The 7055-nt window shown below is 39.3% G+C and overlaps 1 long non-coding RNA gene across 1 annotated transcript; it reads right to left on the bottom strand.

Annotated features, from left to right (window-relative positions):
- Positions 1–413: 413 nt before the first annotated feature.
- On the bottom strand, positions 414–7055 carry LOC140682087 (uncharacterized). The gene is made up of 2 exons (XR_012053332.1): positions 4405–7055; positions 414–1162 (listed from the first exon to the last, which is right to left on the bottom strand). It is a non-coding gene; the product is annotated as an uncharacterized lncRNA (long non-coding RNA).

The following is a 7055-nucleotide window of genomic DNA, read 5'->3' as shown; positions in this document are numbered from 1 at the left end:
ACAAGGACTCGTGCAGGTGCTGCTCTGGCACTGGAGCTGTTGCCCTGTGGAGCCATTTTAAAGGTGTGATTATGGAACATTTTGGAGGCTGTTTCTGGAATTCCATTTGTAGCTGGATCTCATTCCGAGTGCAGCAGTCCAGGTGAGGGTTCTGACCTCTCCAGACTTGTGCTCACCTTGGTACAGCCCGGGGCTGGAGCAGTTTTCCAGGGAAGTGGAGATGGCTGAGGATGGGTGCTCTGGAAAGCAGGGACCTGCTGGGATTTGCATTTGCAAAGCTGCCGTGAAGTTTGTAAAACCAGCAGGAAATTCTAATTCCTGTGGTTTCTGGGGAGGAGGTGCAGGTCACCCTGAGAGCTAGACCAGAACTGGTTTGTGGTAAGGAGTCTGAGGTGTGTAAGTGCCACAGCTGGTATGAGCTGTGTGCTAAATGCAGTCCCAGCCCCAGAGGGAGGCTGATGGGCTCTGCTCATTGCTGTCCCCAGCTGTCCCCAGCCCGCTGCTCCCCCGTGGATCTGCTCTGGATTCGGGCTGTCGGTGCTGGAGCGCCCTGCTCCCTGCAGGGCCCTGCCCCTAACCCACGCAGAGAGAGAGAGCCCTGCTGGCCAGAGTGATCTTTTTTCATTTTTTCTCCCTGTGCTGTTAGCAAGGAAGGGATGGGACTGCTCTTGGGCCGGGAGCACTCAGTGCTCAGGTGAGCACCCGCCTGGGAGCGTGAGGGTTTGCAGAGCGAGCAGCTGCTGCGGCTCAGGAGCAGCCACAAGTTCTTTGTTCCAAGGCAGGCCAGAACTTTCTAACCCCGGGGTTTATTTGGCTTTTGGAACCCAGCACCTCTGCTCAGTTCTGCCGCACTGAGGGTACTTTTGTTCAATGCCTTCTGTTGGAACTTGTCAGCTCTCAGTGTAGCGCACACAGCCCCAGCCCTGCCCTGCAAACCCTTCCCCATCGTGCCCACACAGTTTCCTCTCTCACTCACTCGGGGCAGGCTCCTACTGACAGCCACAGAAACAGAAGTTATTTTATGTTGTTTTATCCTTTTCCTGCGTAATGCCCGTGTCTTGTATTGGTACATCAATCCCAGCTTCTCCCGAGGCTGCAGATCAAATCTTTCAGTGTCTGTGGGAGTTTCTGGTTTTCCCATTCCCACGTCTCCCCTCTCTCTCTGTATGAAAAAAAAAATTTTAATAATGGATTTGTTAAGCATTTGTTGCATAAATTAACATACAGAAGGTGTTATCATTAGTATTATTATAATAATATAATTAAAATGTATAATTTTGGCATAAGATTTTTAAATTATGGTGTTAAATTTTATTTATTGTTATCTTTTATTAGTTATTCTTATTTTTGATATTTCTTAAAGTTGTACATTTTTATAAGTAGATTTTGTGTGAATAGATATGTTTATACATTTTATTAAATTTTTATATTTATATTTGTGTGTTAATAAAAGAAAATTTATTGTTGGTTTTTTTTTAAACTGCATATTTAATATTTTTATATTTTTTAAAATGTTATTTATTGTAAGGGGATGTAGAATTAGATTGTTTATTTAGATAATATTTTAACTGATTTAATTGTTTTAGCGTTGTTGTTGAAGTAATAGGTGGTATAAAAAGTGATGCTACCATTTTTAAGTTTCAAGGCTTAAAATTACTTTTCTATTTTGGTTACTATTGATGGATAAATGACTTTTTTGTTTTAAATTGTTAACTATTTTTATATAAGGGCTTTTTAATTATATGGGTGATTTGTAATGTTTTTTATTGCTATATTTGGTAAGTAAGTCAAGAATGGATTTTTTGAGTAGTGCTAGATAAATACAAAGTATGTAAACTTGAAACTTCAGTTAAAGTTACTTAAACGTTTGTTTTAGATTGGTTAATTGGTAAAGTGATATAATTAAAAGTAAATAAAGTAAATAGAGTAGAGGTATAATATTTGATAGAATTTTATAATTGGTAAGTTATTAAATAAGATTTTTATAATATTGATTTTTACATTTATAAAGAAACTTAAAGTTTATATATTTTGGTGGGTGTAGTACAAGATGTTAGGTGTAAGTTGCAATTCTTGTGTAATTTACTTGTATTTACATATTTACTTGTATTTACATATTTAGTAACATAGTAACCTATGTTACTAAATATCTATATTTAGTAACATAGGTGAAATGATATAATTAGTAAGTATTAAAAGATTGTACATTATTTTAGAGTTTATAACAGTTGATAAATGTTAAATTAGTGGTAAGTTAAATATTTATGTGTGGATAATGATTTTTTAAGTTTATTTAAAAAATAAGTTTATTTGTTATATTGATAAAGTTAAATTGTTAAGTTAAAATTATTTTAATTTATTTTTGACGTAGAAAATATTTGGGTTTGTTGTTAATTATTTTATTTAGGTAGAGTTAGGGTTAGGTTATAGTTTAAATTTTAATTGGTGAATGTTACTTACTATATTTTTATTGAATGTTTTTAAAAGTAGTAGTTAAGAGTAAAAATGTTAGGATTAAAGATTAATTACATTATTTAATAATTGGTTTTTTTAGAAGTTTTTTAGAATTGAGATGCTTTGAATATAGTAACCTTTTTTTTTAAGGATTTGAAAGTGGTTATGGACAGGATTGTGAGTTTGGATTTGGATATTGAGAGTGTGAAGGTGCAGGAAATGTAGGAGAGAGTCATTACTTAGTGTGAAACTTAGAAAAAGAAATTAATGTTGTAGTTGGATTTTATATTGAAGTGATTTTGTAATAATAACTGAGGAAACTGATAAGATTAACAGTTTGGAGGAGGTTTTTAATGAAATATCTTTTTTTTAATCTTGAAAAATATTTAAAATTATGAGATAACATTAGGTTAAATTATAGAGTTAGTGTAGAGATTAGTTAGAGAGTTAACTTGGTGTAAGAGCGGTATAAATTGAGAATAAAAAAGTAGGAATTAGAAATTTTATGTGTTTTTAGATCATTATATAAAGAGATAAAGTATATGAAAGTTGGTTGTAATTATAATCATATTTAATAAATATTGTTTATTATAAAAATGAATATATTTATATTATATAATTAGTATATTAGTAGTATGTGTTTGAAGAAGTTAGGATAACTTTTAAAAAATAGTTATATATTAAGGAAATAGAGTAAAATTTTTAAATAGTGTGATATGAATAGTAATTGCTATTTTTTGGTGTTACTTATAAAAGATAAAAAGAGTAGAGATTGTAATGAAGAGCAGAATTTTTGATGAAAGTGATCATATAATACACTGTATTTTTTTTACTTCTGAATAGGTGTTTGTTAGTGTTTTCTTTTAGTTGTTTTCATTGGAGTTGTTTTAATTTTTAAGAAAATTAACCATATACTGTATAGTTTAGAGAAATGATCATTGATAAAATTTAGGATAAGTTATATTAAATAAGATTTAAATTTAGACTGAAGGAATTTTGATAGTAAGGAATAATAAACTTAATTTTAATAGATAAAAAGAAACTTAATGTATTTATTTAAATGTATTGACATTTAATTTTATTTGATTTTATTAACACTTAACATATTGAATGTTATTATTTATAAATATTGAAGGTTTTTTAAGTCTTTTGGTTTTAAAGAAATTTTAGTTGGTTGAGTTATGATTATTACTTATATCTTTACAGGGTGGTTTTATTTATTGGGAGATATGTTTCTTAGGAAAATATTTTTATTTATGTTACATTTCAAATGGTACTAATTTGTATAGTGGGGTTTTTTTTAATGCAGGATATTGATTAGATTGTTTTATATTTTTTGTGGGCTTTGAAAAAAATATTTATATGGTTAGGCTTTTCTATTTTTGAAGTAGGTTTTGATGGTTTTTGTTGTTTTTCTGAGAGTTTTTGATTTAGAATTTGAAGAGTATTTGGCGTTTGGAGGAAATAAAGGTGAGGGTTTTTGGATACAGCTGAGTTGTATGGTATGTTATTTTGATTTTTTGTTTGGTTGTGGGGAAGGTCTCCTTTGGTTAGATGTGGGAGCGTGAGACTGGAACTAGGACTTTTTGTCTAATGCTTGATGAGTGTGTTTTATGGGGAGGAGGTGTTATTTTAAGTTTTGTAAAATACACTGAGAATTAGTTAAACTCATGGAAGAAACATTATGGTAATTAAAGGGTGCTATGTTTAAAGAGCTATAAATCTGTTTTAATAACTGCTTGACATAAGGTGAGCTCAATCTACTTTTTCTGCCCCAGCAAGCATCAGGCACGTCCGCATCAATGGCACGACCCCTGCCCACTGCTCCTGTTTCACCCGACCAAATTCAAGAGCAAAAGTTGGTTGGGCTTTAAGAACTTGAAATAACTTTGAAGCAAAATAAATCACATTTTTCCCCTGTGTTTTTTTCCTTTCAGATGCTGCACTCACCTCTGCAGACAAGCGCTGAGCTCTCACTGCAGGAACCTGTCAGGCCTCGGTGGCTGTGAGTTCACGTTCTTCTCACTGGGGAATTGAAATAATTGCTGGTTAATTGCAGAAATGTTTTCTGGAGCCTTTCCCCTTTTGTGCCCCTGTGCTGTGTGGGACAAGGGCAGAGGAGCCTCGGGCTGGAAAGGGGCAGGAGAAGGCAAAGGGACCCCCTGGTGTCCCCAGGGCTCTGTGGGGAACAGAACGGACACTGTGCGGGCACGGGGAGGTGAGGAGTGACAGTCTGGGGCCAAATCCCAGCTCACCCGCAGGGAAATAAGTGAGGGACATTTTGGAGGGGAAAGCTGAGGCCATGAGTTCACCCAGCCTGGCCAAGTTGTGTTCGCACAAAGTGGCACCAGAGGCGAAAGTCAATCCAGAGCCCACCCTGCTCAACCTCTAAGTCCCAGAATAAATTCTTCAAGCTGCCCGTTGAGGGACTAAAAACACATGAAAGAGAACCAAGAGAATTCCAAGAGCAAACCAGAAGGTTCCTGGGAATCCCACTGCACTGTTGTCACAGCCTTTTTGACAGAGCTCTTAAGTTTTTTATCTCAATGCTGATTTTTTCTGCCTGGATCATTCACTCCATGGGCTGTGGGGATTTTTTGGGATTGAACTCCCTCCCTGTGGCCCTGACACTGCTCAGGAGCTGGAGGAAAAGCAGAGTCAGCTCTCCTGGCAGGGGCAAGGAGTTTTCCCCCAGAGCAGATGCAGCAGCTGCCCTCCAGCCCGGCCAGGAGGGATCTGCTTTGGCTCCTGGCTGCTGCAGGGACAGAACGTGTTCAGCTGCTCCAGGTGACATTCCAGCTGCCTCATCTCCCATCCCTGCTCCCGCCCCTCCTGCTCTCAGCTCCCGCCCAGCCAGCTGTGCCGAGGGGAATTTGTCCCACCAGCAGCAGGGGAAGGACAAGGGCTCCCACCCTGGCACTTGGATTGTCCCTCTGGGGGATGCCGGCTGCTGGGATTTAGATCATTCTATACATTTGGCTGCTGAAACTTCCTCACCCAGGGGATTTTGCACAAAGATTGTTCTCTGCGTGGTGCCTGGATTTGGGGTTCAGTATCAGCTTTGCTAGTACAGATGAATTATGCCCACAGCCCCAGGTTCCCTGCTGAATTCCTGCTGGAATAACCTGACAGTGCCTCGTGGAGAGTGGAAATTCCCATGCAGAGCTGCCACTTTAGCACCAGCTGTGTCAGGAACCAGCAGAGGTTCCAGGGAAGCTCAGTGGGATCAGGACAAGGACAGGTCTCTATTCTATAGAACTTGCTATTTGAAACCCTCATCCCCCAGCCCAGGGCTGTGTCTGGAGTCACTTGACAGAGTTCCCTGGAACTCAGCTGATTTCACCCCCCGGAGCTCAGGCTCCAGCTGATGTTTTAAAGCAGGACAAGGGGGTGGCTGGATGCGCTCCCGGCCTGTGCTGAGGCAGAACATCTGTCCTGCAGAAGCTCCGCTCCTTTCAGAGCCTCAGCAGTGGCCTCTGCATGTCCTTTTCCCTCAGGAAAGGGATGCACATCCCTGCCTGCAGCACACCTCCAGTGGGACCCACCTGTGAGAGTTTTCCATCACTTCTGCACCTCCAGCTGTCTCCCTGGAAATCTCCAGACATCATCGCACTCGAACCTCTGATTTTAAGGCATCTCCGAGGCTGTGGCTTGGCATTTAGTATCTGTGAGGGAAGATTGCCTTGGCTCAAATGAAATGTAAACTTTAAGGCATTTAGAGATTTTGAGGAGCTAAGAGAAATACGTCTTACTAGAATTAATTAAAATAAGAATAATAAATGAGTAGGCCTTGATGAAGTTAGGAGTTAGTAGTTAACTAATAATTAATTGCTTGTCAGCACAATGTTTAGTTAGCTGGGTTTATAATGAAGAATATAGAAACTGATAAATAGCTTTTAGGAACATAAGACAATTGTGGGCCTCCTCTGTTCTGAAACCAATTGAAGACAAGGAATGGGAGTTCTACCAAGAGTTCATTTGTCATACTTGCATTGAAAAGGTAGAAAGGTCAGAAGGAGGAAGACGTCATTTACTTCCTCATTTTGGGACCCCTCCCCATGAAAGGGACCACCGACCCATTTCAAAGGACAAACTACGCATGCTGAATAGCTTTTGGAGTGATTAGCATACGAAGCGGGGAATGGGATGTACCAAAATTATGAATATGTATTTGTATTTTGTGTATTCAATACTTGTATGGATAAAAAGACTCTGTAATCACCTGGAAGGGGCGGTGTGTATTTGGGAGCGATCCCGCACGCTGCCCGGCGTCGAATAAACACACACTTGCTAACTTTAAACTGTTAGAGAGTTTTTGTCCGTCACAGTTGGATTTCGATACTAGATCAATATCCATATTTTTTTAATAAATCACAAACGCTGCTGGTGGATGATGGCCTCAGGCTGGAAAAGAGGGAGGAGATTTGGGGTGGCTGGGACATACCTGGCAGCTGTGTGGGAGCTCGGGGAGGTCAGAAACGGGGATTGCTGTCAGAGCCCCTCTGCAAACGGCCGTGCCTCCGTTCCCAGGTGATGCCAGCCGTTCCCTGGGGTCGCTCTGGGCTGTCGGTGCCGTCTGTCCGGGCTGAAGCATCCCTGCG

This window comes from Taeniopygia guttata, chromosome W (genome assembly GCF_048771995.1).
Source record: "Taeniopygia guttata chromosome W, bTaeGut7.mat, whole genome shotgun sequence".
Lineage (NCBI taxonomy): Eukaryota > Metazoa > Chordata > Aves > Passeriformes > Estrildidae > Taeniopygia > Taeniopygia guttata.
This window is presented reverse-complemented; position numbering and strand designations above follow the sequence as displayed.